At 38.8% G+C, this 15,078-nt stretch overlaps 1 protein-coding gene across 1 annotated transcript in view; it reads right to left on the reverse strand.

Moving 5' to 3' along the window:
* Positions 1-6,469, reverse strand: part of FSHR (follicle stimulating hormone receptor) — a 163,990-nt gene extending 157,521 nt beyond the window's left edge. The window contains exon 1 of the mRNA XM_050316701.1: positions 6,466-6,469. The gene's annotated coding sequence lies outside the window, so the exon portion shown is untranslated. The remainder of the gene's footprint in view (positions 1-6,465) is intronic.
* Positions 6,470-15,078: the final 8,609 nt, after the last annotated feature.

Here is a 15,078-nt window from a genome sequence, read left to right on the forward strand (position 1 = left end):
CTGATCTCAACCTGTCCGTGGGCATCCAGGACATCTTTAGATATCTGCTTCATTTTCAAGTACTAGGAGAATCTCAAGTTTTACCAAGATGCATCTACATAGAAATGCAATCTCTCACCAAGACACTCTCCAGTCATACAGTGGGGTAGGTGTATGGACAGGTCAGGAGCTAAATCAAGTTGGTGTGACATTCAGGGGGGCTGCTGCAACTCTGACCTTGCTGGCTCTACAAGCAACCTTGAAGATGTCTGGACTATTTAATGTCCATTTCTCCATGTTATATGTACTCCTGTCTCTGGTGTGTGCTTGGTAGTCGTGAAAATATGTAAGAGCAACAGACAAATCCAGCTGAAGAAGACAAACAGACCTTCAGCTGCACCACCAGAGACAAAAACCTACCTCATTCCTGCCTCATTTACAGAGATGAAGGACTTGTCTTTCTTTGCCCTCCAAATTTCCCTAGGAAATTACATCTTGCTAGTATTTTCTTCCACAAGAGCAATGGAGAATTTCCATGCGAGACGTCAGCATAGCTTTCTTTAAGACTTTCACTTTTCAAAGCAATGCTTGTGCAAAAACATTCACTAAAACTACAGAAATCAAAACGAGCTACTCATAGTTTCAAAAGAGGTCACTCAACCACACCTAAGTATCTTTTTAAATTAAGTATTGAACTTGGCTACATTACAAGGATATAGAGGATATCATTAGAGATGCAAAAAGAAACTTTGAAAATAGGAGTTGAAAGCCATACTAAATATAACACTTTTAGCAGTACTACAAATTAAGAGATCAAGGAAGGGCAAAATGAAAACATTATGGGCCAGAATGATAAACTGAATCACTTAGTGTGGCAAAATGCCTGAACTATTACATTATTGCATTCTCAATATATTTGCAAAACGGAATGATAAAAAGTGGTTTCTGACCCAGCAGCAGATTTATAGTTGCATAAGGCTACAAAAAACAGGATGGAAGTTCACTGCAAAAAACTCACAATGAAACGTGTGCCAGAAACCTAACATGTGCTACCTGCCTCTGATCAGGGGTAGCAATAAAATCTTTGTATTTTGTACATTATTACTGTTTATTAAGCTGTGCTTCTGTTAGTCTCTGATGTAAGGAGACACATACATTGTGCTATGTCAGGTCATGTCAAGTCCCATCAAGTCACATGATGTAACACAGCCTGATGTGGCCTGGCATGGTGCATATTAGTGCCAATGGAAAAAGTCTAAATGCCAAGCCATTTTCAATAAATACACTCCATGTGCTGGTGCACAGCAGGACCCAGATGGGGATTTATCCTGAAGCTCTGCAAAAATACCAGTTGTGAAAATTTGTGGAATTTCAGACAGAGACGGGGAAAAAATTTCATAGAGCACATTCTGCAGAAGGAGACATCTATTGGCATTCATGTCCAGAGCTATTAAGCATGATGTAGAGACTTTATGAATTAGGAAAACTTAATTATCCTGGATGAATTTATTTCCAAGACTGTTAAAATAGTCCCACACCACTCTGCAATAAAAGTGGTAATGGAAACAGCTGTATTTAAGCTCAAAATTAACTTTCTCTTCTCCTCCACACCTTTTTCTGTTACTCATTGTTGTTGCTCCACTAACACAAAGGATTTTTTTGGGTACAATCAAACAAATCCTAGTGACAATCTGCAGTGATATAGACTGTGTTTGGGTATGGCCTTTCAACTTCATCTACCTTTGTGCAGCCTACCCAAAATCTAGCCTGAGGAACTGAACTGATTCAGTCTCTTTCTGCATTTATGTTTGTGAGAGTTGCCTTCTTATTTCTACATGACAGCATCAGGTTCAGATGGAAAGAAGAGCACCAAGAAGTGAAAAGTATACCAGGGAATAGCTGGGTAGCTGAGCAACACATCATCCCGAAAAGCATCTGGGTTCACTGGCCCTGTCAGTGCACATACAGGTAATTAATGCAACAATGATGTTCTTTACATCATGTAAAAAACTCCAACACATGCAACTAAATTGTCAAGTCCTGGAAAAGACTTCCCTCATTCCTCATTTGAACAGTTTGATAAAGGACTTGGCTATGTCCCATCGCTTTCAATCATGTCCTTAGTGTCTTATGGAGTCATACAGCTGTGCAGGAATAGGGGAGAAGCACTCCATCACACCTATCCTTGGCTAAACCACTGCCTCCTTTGGGAAACATGGTGGCAATTAAGAGCTCTACAAGACCGCACATTTGTAACAGCAGAAGATAATTTCCTGAAGGTAGTACAGTCATTCAAAAAGACTCACCACACCTTAGTTTTTGCCCACCCACATAAGGCCAACCCCATATGTCATTTGCCCACGCAATATTTTTTACAGGAGAACTTTGCCATTTTGGTGTTTATGTTGACTTAGAGGTGCAGTAAAGAAACAAAGCTCATCAAACTGATCACTTGCATAACACTGTGGGATTGGAATATGCATCAGCTGGAGAATCACAGACAGGTGGAAAGCCCTGGCAAGCGCAAGACTTTAGTCCTTCCAAAGACTATTAGCATTTTTTCAAAGAGAAAATGATAGCTAAAACACACTGCACAGAGCCTTCCTTTTCATCAGTTTTAAAAGTTGCCCCACAGGTCCTCACCAAATTGTTATTTTTTTATAGTGCATTCAAAGGGGAGAATAATACTGTTGGTCCTCAACTTTGCCACGACAGAATTCAACTACTTCAATAGTGTTTTACATACTTGCTCAAAGAAATTTCACTGAGGGTAAGAATCTGCTCCTTACAGCAAGTTGCTCACTGTTTAAGGAAAAACCTTTTCCAGCCAATTTTCAAGAACCAGTTGGAAAGGGCCAAAGGTGAATTTTGGCATCAATGATGATTTATTCGCTCAAAGCAGTTTAAATGCAAGCAATATATTCCTGTCACCCAGACAGCTGACAAAATGTCAGTTGCCTTTATCAATTGTTTCAGTACCTCCTGTCAGTTGCCATCAATCTTTGAAATAAACACCATAAATAAAACTGCATAGGCAAATGGCTGCCAAATAAACCATGGGTTAAGCACATTTCACCTATTATGCAATATGGTACCAGTGGTTATTTTAATCAGAAATCCCAATGCAAAGTGAATACAGAGCTTCAGCCAGAGAGGAGGCAAGGCACAAACATCCTTTTAGCATGCCCAGAAGTAAAGCATCCTTTGGCCACCTTGGTCTTACCACCCAGTGGACTGGCCACAGTAACGTGCTCCTGAAACCTACCCTGTGCTCACACACCAGAGGGAAATCTCACTCTTGCCTTCAGCAGAACGGAGAGGGAGAAGTGAACATCAATTAGGAACAGAGAGGGCGGCACAGCTGAAGGGTCTGGGGCATCTTGGCTGGGTCTGCAGACTGTAAAAGAAAGATGTGATGGGGTAAGCCAGCAGGCTCCTAGCACTGCTCAGCTGATGCTCTCACCTCACTTGCAGACTTGCTCTTCACCTGCTTGGACCTCCACTTCAGCCCTTCTGCAACCCCAGGAGTTCCCACTACACCAAGAAGACCTGTTCCAAGCTCTCCTTTATATAATCAACCACAAAAGCAGGGGCAAGGGTGGGTACTACCCCTGAAAGATTGGCAGGGGCCAATTCCACTTGACCAACCAGCCCCACTTGTGCACTGAAGGAACGAAGGAGACATGCACTTCACATGTGGCAGGTCAAGATGGGAATTAATGGCAGGGAAAAATTATAAAGGTGTCTTTTTGAAGTTTCTTATTTTTTAAACCTCTAGGAAAGGTGATGTGAGAAAAAGGTAAGGACATTGCTCTGAAGAATATAAGCAAGGAGATGAAGATGAATTTAGAGTGTACTAGAATACATCCAACAGAAGCATTTTCCAACTATACACTGATATATACCATCAGCCATCATCAGCTCCATTCCTAATTCTTTATAGACAAATCTTGTCACTGAAAAAAAAGTCCACGTATTCTTCCTGCCTCACCTGCCATCTTTTCATTATCATGTAGTTAAAAAAAAAAAAAAGGGATAGCACCCCTTTTCCTAAACAAGGTAATGACTAAAGTACAGAGGAAGATTGCCAGCCTGTCTGCAATAAGCAAATATCAAGAGTAGATTGCCACCCTTTTCCTCATTTCAAGTCCTATGTGTATTTTTTCCACCTTGCAAGATAATATGCAGTTATTGGCCAAACTGCCAATTGTCTTTTAAATCCTTAGAAAAGTCATTACCCAGCTCCCAACCTAAATTATAAAAATATCACAAGGAGTATGTCAAGGATCTATTGTTATTGAGAGGATTGATGTACAGTGCAGAAACCCTATGATAAAAGAGTCTTAATATCCAACTTAATATTATAAGGATTAGCAAACCACACTGTTTCAAGAGGCTTCCCTTCACCCTTCATCTTTTCAGGCTGTGTCTGTAACACTTTGGGACCGTTTAAATGTCAGTGGCCCCCAAATTTCAAACTGACACTGCACAATTGTCCAGCTGAAGCTGGAGGCTGCAAGAAGCAAAAGGAACAATATTTCCATGGGAGGATTAGGTTTCAGATGTTAGGAAGGATGAATAACACTTAGCACTCATGTCAACCCCAGCAGGGTTAAGTATATTATGATCCCTGAGTGTCTCAGATGAGAAGTCCACTTAACACTCCTGAAGGTGAAGGTGACTACACCTATTGGCAGGAGAGGGAGAATTGAAGGTTACTCATTGAATAAGGCTTTTATTTCCTGTGAATACAGGTGAAATCAAGGCCAAGAGTGAGTGTGATAGAAATCAGGAAACTGTGTCCGCTTAAAGTGGTTTGGAAATATTTTCCAATGTCCAGATCTGGCTATAGTGCATACCTTTTCCACATACCATGTGGGAAAGTGAGCACTAAGCACTGGACATGACTGTGATTTGGAAAGTCCTGAAACAACAGGGATAGTAGGACTACACTGTGTGCTGAGGAGCAGACCTGCCATTTGGTTTGCTTATAGCCAAGGAACAATGACCCTTGTGAGTCCTGTGGCTCTGCTCAAGGATGAGATAAAGCACGTTGCTCAAACGTAATAAACACTGACAATGAAAGAGCAAAAGTTATGACACTAAAAATGTTTAGCATGGCTCCACCATACAAGGATAATTGCATTGCAAGCTAGGAGGAGGATCAGCACAGCACTGGGTTTGGTTCAGAGCTGGAGAGATGTGGAAGATAACCCCTTGTGGAACAAACAAGCCTTCCAAAATCATGAATTATCCAGCAGATGTCTAAGCTCAAACATGTCCTGGGAAGAATGTAGTCCCTAGGGGAGTTACAACTGCTCTAAGCCATTTTTGTAATTTTAGGGGTGGAAAAACCTAAAATGGTAAGAAGGCTATCATAATTGGACACTTTTTTACTTCAGAGTGAGAGAGTACTTTCACATGTCTGAGCTTTTCTTTAAATACCCATTCTGCATCTTGAACTGAAAGCTGCATTTTGGACTAGTTTAGAGCTGTGTTTTTTGCCATAGGGTATTTTCACTTTTTACCTGATAAAACTGAACAGGGTCACAATTATTTCCTGCAGAATTTAGTGGCTCTTCTTTTAATGCACTGAAAACTGAAATTGTTCTATTCCTTTTCATGAATGAAATAATTATGAGGCAACAACCAGTTAATTTATAATTCTTAAGGCAGTCCCTTATTGTAGGCTTTCTGTTACATTATTTTTAAATTATCCATCTTGATCCTTAAGCTGAAGTTGAGTTCTGATCCTGTGGAACACAACTCCCTTAGACTTCAGCAAATAAGCTTCTTGGGAAGCTTTTTTGCTTGAGAATTAAATTAGTGGTCCTTTTTTTCCTTTTCCAATTCTTACACTGTTTTCATTTTACCGAAGTGATCCAAGCCAAAACCTGAACTGCCTGGGTTCTCTGGACATAACTAATCTGATCCTTTTGACAATTTTGTTGGCGGAGGGGCTCCAAGACATAAGTACACGACCTATGAGATCTACAATATGTCCGATTTATTAGGATAGCTCAGACTTTTTATAGCATCTGTATACAAGGTCTCATGACAAGAAGCACATAATTGGATACAAGTTACTGTCCAGATGAAAACATACATTACGAATACATTTATAGTTGGTTATTAACAGGTAACAAGGCAATTATTTACTTTATCAAACTCCACCTTCTTCTTGGCACAGATTTCCTTTGTTCTAGCAAAGAGACCCGCAGCCATCTTGGCACTTATAGTACCTATAAAACTATACAAATGCTTATAAAAGTTTACAAAACTACAGCACACAATATAAATTGCTCACACGTTATCATGTTCCTCCCACACAATTTCTAACTTCCATGAAATCCAGCATCTACTCCAAAGACTGAAATATTCAAAAATGCTTTTTATGGTAAGTCTACTTCCATCCTGCACTTGGCACAGCTGATGAGACTCACCCAGGAGGGCTTGGAAAGCACTCAGTGCCACAGAAACACTTACCTGTGAGTCCTCAACTCACACAGGCACACTTCTGGTGCATCTTTCTGACAGTCATATGCAGAGACACCCATTAGGCAGAAGTGACACCATGTTACCCTTGCTGGAGCTATGTTTGGCTTGCTTTCACAACATCATTTTGGCAGGATTCCTTTGGCCCATCTAAATGTAGATTTAGAGAGGAGACACAATGTTTGTCTTCTGGTCTAGGAAAAAGCCAAATTTCCTTTACCATAATCAGTTCTCTGATTATATTATTATTATTACTATTATTATTATTATTATTATTATTATTTTCATCTCTTGCCTTTAAAAGTCAGAGTAAAACCCTGGTCCTATTGAAACTGATGGCAGAATTCCTACTGATGTCACCATGGCCAAGGTTTTTTCCTCTCTGATTTTCCAGCTATTTTATGCTCCAAACTTGCCAATTCATTCCCTCAGATTTTGCAGCATTACCCGCATAATAGAGTGGGACTTGCCATATTGCATTTGACAGAGATTTCCCCCAGTGTCCTGATCATGAATCATCATTCAGTATCCTAGTATCTGTTTGCTAATAGTAAATGAAGTTGCTTGACATGGATTGCATATTATGCCATGTTACTTATGTCAGGTCAAAAATTGCTGCAGGAATTGCTAATTGGAAGCACAGCTACTGTCTGTTTTTATCTCTAGGCAGACTGGCAGGCAACATAAAATTGAAAAGGGACAAGTCTTACGTATCCATGGTTCCCTTCTTTTAAAAAAGCTCTTCCTGCTTGCTGGCCCTTGTGTTCCCTGCTACAACATGTGGCCATCACACAGACCCAACGCAACTTGTTCCCGTGTTTTGGGAGCACAGAGTGATGAAAGCATTTGGAAGCGAGGGTGCCACAGTCTCTCAGGAGTCCCACGAGAAAGGCAATGGGTCAAGTCCAAAGCACCAAGATAGAGAAGAAGGCAGGTGCTACACACATCTGGCACGTGCAGCTGCCTGAACAGGAGGAGGGAGAACAAGGGATTTCAGATGTGCACCTCAATGCCAATCGCAATGGTTTTCCTAAATGTGTAAGAACAGACTTCTCCCTTTAGAAAAGGATTGTGGTTCAGATACCATCAAACTGGGTGTACAATGTCTCTTGTTCAAAAGCTGACTGGTGCACCACATTAACATTTCCTTCTTATAAGTGTATTGAATCTGCAGTGAGATTTGGGAATATCAAAAGGGGAAAAGACTCATTTTCCAAAGAAAAATGCAGCTTCTGATACCAAATATTATTTAAAATTCATGCTCAGCCTCCATCAGGAGCATGAAAATTAATAATTTCCATTTACCTACAATGGGTTTACATGCTGAATACAATGCCAGACAGAATTCAAATAATTTACCTAATCATGCTACCTGAAAGGTATGCAATTCCTTCATATGCTTTTAATGGAAGAGGATAACTAAAATTTTTGAGCTGACAAATATTTTTATGATTGGAGTTTTCATTATTAAAAGGAAAACGGTTAAGAAATAGTATTTGTAATTTACATTTATTGCCATAATATGGTCTCTCTCCTCATACTGATAATTGAATTCCACAAAATTAAGGACTTAATCCAATAACTAAACAAATCTTTGTATATTTATCAGACAAGCTATATTTTTCACTTATTAAATGGACAATTAAAATACATAAATTTTTAATTTTTATTACATTTAATTGGTAAGGTCAATGCCAAATATATTACAGGAACACTTTGAAACAATTTGAAGTTTTATTTCCTACATTAGTTTTCATTAAGGTGTTAAATGAAATCATTATTAAAGAATAAAGGAAATTGTCAGCAAACCAAGCAGGTAGCATCTGTTAGCATTGTTAAATGCACTTCAGAGAAATTGTTCCCATGGACTCAGCTGCTGTAGCAATTATCAGGAGATGGGGGAAAAGGTGTCTGGAAAACTACACACAACACTTCATATATATCTGTTGGACTTAATATCTGATTTAACATGAAAGACAAAGAAAAAAAAAACAACAAAAAAATCCCCAAAACCAAAACATTAACAACGAGACAAAATCCATTCTCACCTTCCAGTCAGCATAATTGGTGATCTTAACAGAAAGGGAAAATGTGTACCTGATATGGAGAAGGTTATAGAATATGACAGCTTTAATCTGTTATTTTACTTCTCCCAGAAATGTTTCATTTACACTTGTAAATAAAAATATTAATGCTTCTGCTCAAACACTAGGGCCAGCAGAAAGTTAACATGCAGCAGTAGAGAGTCTTGAACCATGCCTGAGACAGAAACAAGGCAATAACAACTTGAAACTGTTCCAGCCAGACATGATACTGCATTCCAAGATCAGGGAAATGTGTGCACATTATTAAATATGCATATTAGTTAGTTAAATGAAGGTTGGGAATAAGACCTAGAGCTAGACAGGACCTGTGGAGCCAGGGCTCAAGCAGATGTCACTGCATTGATTATACTTTGGAAATATGTCAAGCTCCATTAAAAATTAAATTAAATTAAAAAAAGCACAACACGTTGCCCAAGTATAATCACTGTGGTGATGCCTGTCCAAATGTGCATGTGCCTGAAGCCACAGGGCCCAAAGTGCTCCTGGTACGTCACTGGGGACATTAATTCTAAGATGAATTAGGCTGGCGGGCAGGTAGGGTACATGTGACAGACTGTGCAGCAGACAGAAAAGAGCATATCTGATCTGAATTTCCAGCCCTCACAGTTAACCACTTCTCTGCTCAGATAAATGCTGGGAGCATCACTCCAGCCATCACCATCTCTTGAGTGGGGTAGGGGCACAAGCTACTCAAAAGACCTAGCCTGTCTCTTCCTTTCTTCCATCACAAAATCATCCAAATGACTGAATTCAAAGCCAGGCCCAAGGCAAACTTGGTAAATATTAAGAAGAGTGGGTGGGCTGAAATAATGTTGAAATTTAAGTTTACTCTAGCTAGTTTTACATCTTAAATTACAAAGGTACCTAAAGCTGACAATATCTACCACGCCCCACCTTCTCCTAGAAACACCCAGAAATGACTGCAATACTGATGCTGCTGCACTGACCGGTAATTTAATTCCTAATACAAAATGTATATATTTTATATACACAGAAATCCCAGGAACATTGCCCCACAGTGGCAAGGAATTTCTTAAAAAGTTGCTGCTCTTTTCATTCCCTGTTTAGAGAGATGTCTCTTACGACAACCTGAAGACTTATCTGAAATATATTGTGTTAACTGTGCATATGTTTCTGTGCAGAACAAAGCTTGCCAGCATAACTACCCTTATTAAAAAAGAATTTAATACAAAATCAAAGAGCCATTACAGCTGCCTCTGTTAGGGAATGCTGCTACAAGATAAGTTAAAAAGAAAAAACCCAAATCACCCATGTCACTTCTAGACAGTAGCACACAGGAATGCTCAGCTTGGCAGACAGTAAAGCAGTACATTATGTCTAATGGAGAAGAAAAAGATAGTGAAGCTGTACAACATTTCCAGGGGAAATTGGAATGATAGGGAAGAGAAGGAGTCATGTCGTAGAGAAAGAAAAGCAGAGAAACATTCAGGCTGGAGAGGAAGAAAAAAGTGAAAGGTGACAGGAACATGAAATCAGGGTAGACAGAGATTAAGCAAAGTGAAATAATAATACTAATTATTGAAAAAAATCTGAGTATAATGTTAAATATACCTAGACCTGGTGCTTTCCAAAAAGATCTTCAGGCAAAGTGTCAGAGAGCATTGGGAAGCTAGACATAAGGGTCATCAAGAGAACACTAAAGCTCCCATTCAGAATGCCACCACAGATGTCACCTCATGGTATCCTTTATTGTCTACAAATTCTTGGTATGGACTCAATGAAGTAGGTTTTGATGACATGCTACAGTGAAACATTGCACTGTGCAAGGTTTTCAACAGGGTCTGTGTAGCTGCCTCTGGAGCTCCGGGTCCGTTTTGGATTCAGAGATACTTTCTGAACACAAAGCACTGGAGTTAAGACTACTGGAAGAAGAAGAGTCATCTTATGACAACTTTCAGAGTGGGCAGAGAAAGCAATTTACAGATGGGATATACCCCAGGTCTTATGTGATTTTTCCTTACTGGAAGTTCTTAAACATCTGATATTACTTGGAAGAACTATGACAGAGGGAGTAGAACAGTACTCCATCATGGTAAATAATAGAAAACTTTAAGTCAAATATGGCATTAATTTAGAATGGACCTTGCTACCACAGAGGACTGGATTACTGCATTAGCTTATACCTTGTGCTTGCAACTTTTTCTAATATTTAGGATTTGGGATGACCTTCTCCTTAAAGTCAATTCCATTTCAACAAAGCCCTATTGGCTGTAGTTCTGTCAATGAGAGAGGACACACCACATCAGCCTGACAGCCAGGTCACATCCTACAAACACCTCCTGATGCTCTCCCTCTTTGTGCAGAGCAGCAGGCATTGATGTGGTAGGACAGCAATATTTGCACTAGTGCTGCATAAGCTGTATTTGGCCAGACAAAAACTTTTGGTTCTTTGAGACTACCAATTTGACAACTTCATGGGTATTAAATTCCATGAGAAACAGAAACGAAAGTACTTCTCTGTCCTCCCTTCTCCCCAGCCTGTATCAATGGAAAGACATCTTTGTTTTGGTATCATGTATTTCAAAGTTTAAGGTAGGACTTTCTTTTCTGGCTTTTGATTTCTGAAGCATTGAACAGCCAAGCTCTATGAACTCATTGTGGGATTTTGCCCAAAGAGTTTAAGACCTACCAATTACTACTTTCCAATTATTCAAGTGTTTATTACGATATCTTCTTCTTCATCCATGCCTGGACTTTTGTGCAGAGAAATAAGAGCAAGTATTTCCCTGTATAAGTTTCAGGTTTTCAATTTTATTTTATTTTTTTTAAAGAGGTTACGTTTAGGACATGACAATCTTGCCACAGTGGCAGCATTTGAATATTGTTCAATCCTACTACCCACAGTACAAGCAGAAAAATAAGGCCTGCTACTCATATTTCACCCACCCTACAAAAAGGTTATGACTTACTCAATATTAAATACAATGTGCAATGAATTGTACATCACAAGCAAGCATGGCTGTTTCTATAGGAGTTGTAGCTAACCTTGTATTTTAAGAATAGTCTCTGAGTAAATTAGTTTGTATAAATGGAACTTACCTCTTTGCAAAGCCAATATGCAGTTTGTGCAAGTTTTACAGCCATAATCCCACAGGATGAGCAATGTATCTGTTGTGAAATTATATTTTTTTCTACATATGTAGTATCTCCTGCGTGTCCTCTTGAAAATGGGCTATCATGGGTGCACTGCTACAGTACTGCTTTTAGAACTGTTACACAAATATGTGAACAATGTAAACGGTCCAGTTTTTTGACCAAAGCCCTTACATTTCTCCACTAAAATTCTCAGTTTTCCCCCTTTGTATGTGATTGTGTTCATCTTATAACAGAAATGTGTAGGAAGAGCAATTATAAATTGATAAGTAAAGAGGCACAAAGCCAAGAGGTCTCCAAATTTAATGAGGTCAAATCTTTATTATGCTCTGTGTGAGGTTACGTTTAACCTAACAAGTCATGTTGACATAATTCTTCCTACCAGTAAGCAAATCTATAGGGGATGAGCTGTGCACTACACACTTCAGAGAAAGTTTTGCCTTTGAAAACACTCACTATAACTTTTAGGGCTTTCAGTTGAATTTTCCCCTTTGTTGAGTTACTTATTGCCCAGGGCCTAGTGGTCACTTGACTGAAAAGTTGAAAAGTAAGTGAACAGAAAGTAGCTCATGTTTATGGGACTGGTAAATTCTTAGCAGGTAGGTAGGTAGCAAGTGCAAGTGTTCCCTTTTTTCTTTCTTGCTTTACAAGAAGCTCAGATTTGCCTCCTCTACTCTATGTGTGAGCTCTCTCCTGTTTCTTTGTTAGCAAGGGGTGCACTAGTCCATCACTAACTAATCCTACACTCAGTGTAAGACTTAAAATTTACTAAAAAGAATGTCTCTGTATACCTGAAAAAGGGACAGGAAAGATAAAGTGCTTTATTACACTGAATTCTTTATTCTGCTCTGCATCTTCAATAATGCAAAGTTCTTCAGAACAATCCAGCTCTCAGTTCACTTACTGTGCTGGTATTAAAAGTTAAAATATAGAGGGTGCAGATGACAATGCATAAGAAAACAAAATCCATAGCTGGATGCCAATCTCAAATCTTTGTCTAGGAAAATGAATTTAGGTGGCAGAGGACTTAAAAGGTACCATATAAAATATGCCAGTAGGTATTTTACTGCTGGAATCTTAATGGGGTTTCTTTTTTGCATTTATGTAAGTTCTTCAAAGATTTATTCTCTCAATTACCAATCAAAAGAACTCATAAAGGTAAAGTCAGTGGACCATGAAGGATTAGGTCTGTCTGCTAAGAAAGATGCCTACTTGGCAGGCCCCGTGCATTAAACAACTCTGTTTGACACCAATCCTGGGCTCAAAAGATGGCTGACAATATAAGTTGTTTATCATGAACTATTTTGATTTAATAATAAAAAAAAAAGATAAGGAAATAACCACTTTTCCACATATCCCTCACCCCACTGCCAACAAAACCCTACATAGTACAGATTTTATTAAGACTTAGCCTGTAAAGACTGGTTCTTAAATCTTGTTTATATGGAACCCAGGAGTTCAAGCTGGTAAAAAAGCTGAAAGCTAAAGGCTGACTAGATTTTTCTTCCCCAATTTTCCTTTAAGTAAAAACCCAAAAGGTTATTAATGTTAAAGTAGCTTCTGCATAAATTTAGTCTGAGACTTATTTATATATGTTCAAGCAATGCTTAACATACATATTTAATTTGGGGGAAATTTATATGTTTTTTTAAAAAGGAGTCCTTATTTTCTTTCTTTGGTTTCAGCAAAGCAATTAAGTATGTAAGATTCAAGCATAAGAGTACCCATTTACTTAAAGGCTAAGTGGCAAGCCTGCTTTATGGGCTACACAGCTCACATTCCTAAATTTATTTCATTGGATTGTGGCTTGCCCAGAGAAGCAGTCTATATATTGAGCTATTTTTCCTTTCTTATTCCATGTCTCGCATTTTCCACGGAGGATGAAATCTTGAATATACTCAGAGTCATAGAATGTTTGAGAAATTTCTACCTCTGAAAATCATCTATTCCGCTCCCTCTGCTCAGAGCAAGGCCAGCTAAAGCTGGTTTTGAACATCTCCCAGAGACAGTGACTCCACAGCCACCCTAGGCACCATGCTCCAGACCTTCTTTAAAGACCATTTTCTCTTTAAGGGAACTAATACATAATCCAATGTGAATACATCAAAAGCTTGTTGACTGTTGCTTCTTTAGCTATTATTTTTAATGGTTGTCTAGGAGCTTCATGGATACTGATCAGTGGATTATAGTTTGTTATGAATTCCTACATAAGAATTGCAAGCATATGTAAAAGATTGTACAGTATTAAATGCTATATCAATACTTATTCCTTTCTTGAATTGCTGCTAATTATGTGTAAGAAGTGTATCCAGCAGAAAATTCACTATCCAGCTCTAAGAATTGTATCCAGCAGAAAATTCAAGGTGAACCAACTGGGCAGGATATTTTCATACCAGGAAGGAAACTAATTAGCTAGGATTCAAACTGTCTCACTTTTGAAAATACCCCATATTGTATAAATCCTCAGCATATCACTTTTGTGTCTGATATAATACACAACACCTCCATAAACAAAAAAATGCTCTGACATCACAAGGGGTTTCGAATTCAACAGAAAATATTACCTTGTGGGTTACCAAATTATTTTTTCCAAAATATCCATGGTGCCAGAGGCAGCACAGTGCGGACTCTTGTGCAGGTAATATCTTTGCTAGACATCAGTGCTGCTTTCCTTCTCTTTGATCAGATCAGCACCTCAGCATGACATTGCACCCTGACATCAGGCAGACTCAGCAGAGGAAAGCTCCAGCCTGAGTGATTACCATGATGCTTCATTGAGCAGTGGAGACTTGCTCATTGACACTGGCATTCCCTTACAGGCCACTAATCCCAGAAACCCTTTTACCTCCTTTCCTAAAAAGTCTGCCTTTGAACTAATTTGATGGTTTTCTGAACACACTGCTCTTAGTTTGTTACAAGAAAGTGATAATTAGTGGAATTTCCAGGTCCTTCTTTTCAGTACTGCCTATATGATCCTTTGCTGTGCCAGCCATGGAGTTGTGATGAATGTGATTCCAACCTCATTTCATATATCCTTTTGACAGGCAGCAGTATAAACTTTCCTTGGTGACTTTAGTCGTAAATCAAGAGGCAGTGTGGTCTGGCAAATGTAGCACTGGACAGTGACACAGGAGACTTGATTGTTACTTCATTTTCCTATACCTAGCTCCCTTTCCTTATTTATTCAGTACATAAAGTCATCAGGTCACTCCTAACTATGCATATCAGCTTTACATATGAAAAATAGCCAGAGAGAATATTATGAAAATAATATTTATCAATATGATAGTAAAATATGCTGAACTATAGAACATTAGGAGAAAACAAACATCTGAAATAAACCCATGATACATCATAAAGTACATTCAAAATAATTATTCTCTTG

Source organism: Myiozetetes cayanensis, unplaced genomic scaffold (genome assembly GCF_022539395.1).
Source record: "Myiozetetes cayanensis isolate MyiCay16 unplaced genomic scaffold, myiCay2020 scf2-11, whole genome shotgun sequence".
Taxonomy (NCBI): domain Eukaryota; kingdom Metazoa; phylum Chordata; class Aves; order Passeriformes; family Tyrannidae; genus Myiozetetes; species Myiozetetes cayanensis.